Source organism: Phlebotomus papatasi, chromosome 2, assembly GCF_024763615.1.
Source record: "Phlebotomus papatasi isolate M1 chromosome 2, Ppap_2.1, whole genome shotgun sequence".
NCBI classification, from domain to species: domain Eukaryota; kingdom Metazoa; phylum Arthropoda; class Insecta; order Diptera; family Psychodidae; genus Phlebotomus; species Phlebotomus papatasi.
In genome coordinates, this window is record NC_077223.1 from 56,008,339 (window position 1) to 56,011,097 (window position 2,759).

Here is a 2,759-nt window from a genome sequence, read left to right on the forward strand (position 1 = left end):
CTTTTAGAGGGTAAAATTGAAAAATAGCAAAAAAAAAAGTGCAGTCACCCACAACGACGGTATATATTTCTAGATAGCTTTTAATGCACGATTTCGAAATATATCAGACTAGAGCCCTGCATACCCGTCCCGACCCGACCTGACCCGCGGGTACCCGCATGATTTTTTCATACAATTATGCATGTTTGCCTAATATTGGATATCATTTTGTGACACCATTGTTGAATTACACATTAACATATATACTCTTTTGTGAAGCGCGAAATTGAAAAACACTTTAGGGTGTGTGCCAAATTCCGGCCAGCTTGCAATTTCGGCCACCTTTTTTGTTCCTCGAATTTCCATGAACTTTTAGATTTTACATACTCTAGAGATTATACAATGCAAAAGAATAAAAAAAATGTAGCTTCGACAAACGAGATGACGTGAAAAAGGCATTGGAAGTATTCCCGAAGGGCAAGGAACTATGATAATGAAGGTGGCCGAAATAAGGCATCAAAACTATGTCTATATTTTTTATTCATTTTAAAATGTATTGAGAATGATTTTAGAGTAAATAAAGACGGTAAACTCTTTACAATGTTCCAAGAAACACTCTTTCAGAAGAAAAAATAAAAAAAAATCAATTTTTATTTAAAATATTTCATTTCAAACTTGAGATTTTGACGCTTGCATGCAACTATGCCGAAATTTGGCACACTTACCCTATGCTTATTTAAAAAAAAAAAACTTAAATTTCTTTAAGGGAATGTTGGCATGGTTTGCACAGAGTTAACCTTCAAAAAACGCAAATTTTCTCTTTGTCTGCAAAGGGCTAGTTTGACAATTCTTAGCCATAAGATAGATAATTATTAAGTTCATGAGACGAGATGAGAAATGGCAAGTTAGATCCTTACAAACAAAGCGAAAATTCACATCGTTTGAAGGTTCACTCTGTGCGAATGCGAACCATGCCTACATTCCCCTAATTGAGGTAAAATTTTTGAATATTCTGACAATTTCTTGAAGAACTCCGGGTAAAAACAAAAAAGTCCTTGTTATAAATACAGCTCATTTAGACTTAATCAAATGCAATCACCTCTAGGTGCATAATGCCATTTCCCTAAATTTTTTCGGGCGCGAAAATACGCTTATTCCCGGGATAAAGATAGCAAGATAATTTTTCGAATTCCTTTTTAAGTCTACCACGATAGGACTTCTACCCCAAAACTATATTTTCTGAAATTTAATAAAGCGACAATATTATTTGGTATTATGAATTCTTAGACTCGTTCAGGAGTATAATTCGTTAAATATATCCTTGAAACATTTTCTCATAAATATAAGTTCAAATTTACTCTTGTCTAAAAATATCTTCTCAATTATTAGAAAAACTGACTTTTATTAAATTAAAAAAATTGATTCACTGATAAATATATTAATGTAGACCAGATATTGTATAGTCCACTAATATCTGGCTATATAAATTGACCAATACTCATATGTTTGATCAAATTCATCATGTTATGTCATTAAGATTAAAAAAAAATCGTTAAAATTGTGGTCAAAATACGCACAGATGAAGTATAAAACGGTTATGATTGCGCTGAAAACATGCACAGTTCAGTTATAAAACGGTTAAGAATGCGCTTTTTTAAGCGCAATCTTAATCGTTTTATGATTGAAATGTGCGTATTTTTAAGCGCATTTACCGTTTTAAGATTGAGCTGTGCGTGATTTTAAGCGCAATATTACCCGTTTTATGATTCAGTTGTGCGTGTTTTTAGGCGCAATATTAACCATTTTATGATTGAGTTGTTTCTTGTTTTAAGCTTAATCAGAACTGTTTTGTACGTCATCTGTAACAGCGCAATTTCAATCGTTTTATATTTAGCCAGTGCGAGTGCGAGTTTAACTACAATAAAGGTTAGTGCGTTTTATGCTGAAGTATAGCGAGGTTTGAACACTTAAGCGGCTAACGCGGCGAAGACCGTTTTACGCAATATCTCAATCGTTTAACATTAATTGTGTGCGAGTTTTATCGACGCTTTATAGCAAAAATCGAATAATAATATTAATAGTTCTAGAATTACTTATATTGATCACTTTAATTCAATTATACCTTAATTCAAATGGCATGCGAGGATTTTGATTGGGTTAATAATTTTCGGATTACTATTGTTCGAGACGGGTAAATTTATACATTTCTTGCGGGTCGGTTCAGGTACGGGTATTAATTTGTTTTTGCGGGCCGCGTCGGGTCGGGCAGCACTAAATTTCAACGGGTCGGATCGGGTACGGGTCAAATCCATTGCGGATGCGGGTTGAAAAAAAAAACACAAAAACCCGACCCATGCATGGCTCTATATCAGACTGATAAGTCAATTCTCTTTAGGAAAAAAAAAAACTTGCCAATAGTCTTCAGTGCCTCTATGCAAAAACGTATGGAAAAATGAAATGTCGAGAGGCCCCTGCATTTAGCAAATGAGTCTTGAAAAAAAGTTTAACTGGGTGAAATTGCCCCAACTCCCCTAACAAAATAGCATTCAACCAGTGAAAGAATTTTTCTATCGTTTTGTCCCAGGGTAGAATCGACGTTAAGACGGTGATGGACCCATAAAAAAGCAAAAGCACGAGTTAAGATGAAAACAACTTGAAATGAGATTCATTTTCTTTTTTAAACACCCATACAATACCACTCTATAAAATGAGTCTTATCTGAATTTCGTATGCAAACGAAGGAATTAATTTAAGGAGTCTAAGAATAGAAAAAAAAACTG